Here is a 501-nt window from a genome sequence, read left to right as displayed (position 1 = left end):
CTGTTTAGCCTGACATCTTCATTGACTTTGCATGGTTGGGGAAGGGTGGTGGGGAGTATTTGTGTATACCTGTAACAAGAGAGTGCCAGTACACGTGCATTTCCCATCATCAGGCTCTCAAAAACCAGCACCCTCCGCCTCTCTGCTCCCTTTCCTGGAATTGGCTGTTGTCATTTACACGCTGTCCTGACACACTTCCAGGTGTGTGGATGACCCTTTGACTGTTCAGTTGTTAAAAGTGGAAAGCTGAGGATGCAATACAGAACTCTGGATCCTGCCATACCCTAGAGGTTGTGACAGCAGAACTGTGGATGAATTCAAGGTGTTAATGTGAGGCAGAGACCTTGGTAGACTGGATGTGGAAATGCTGTCGCTCCTGTGGAGGAGGGCAGAGTTAGGGGTTATGACTAGGAGTCAGTGACTATCAAATCCAATTGGCAACTCGGAAGAAACTACTTGAAGCATGAGAATTGGAACTGTCTTTTGCAAGAAGTGCTTGAG

The sequence above is a fragment of the Rhincodon typus genome, unplaced genomic scaffold, assembly GCF_021869965.1.
Source record: "Rhincodon typus isolate 14 unplaced genomic scaffold, sRhiTyp1.1 hic_rhity00000505, whole genome shotgun sequence".
Lineage (NCBI taxonomy): Eukaryota > Metazoa > Chordata > Chondrichthyes > Orectolobiformes > Rhincodontidae > Rhincodon > Rhincodon typus.
The sequence above is the reverse complement of the archived record's forward strand: the minus strand, read 5'-3'. Positions refer to the sequence as shown.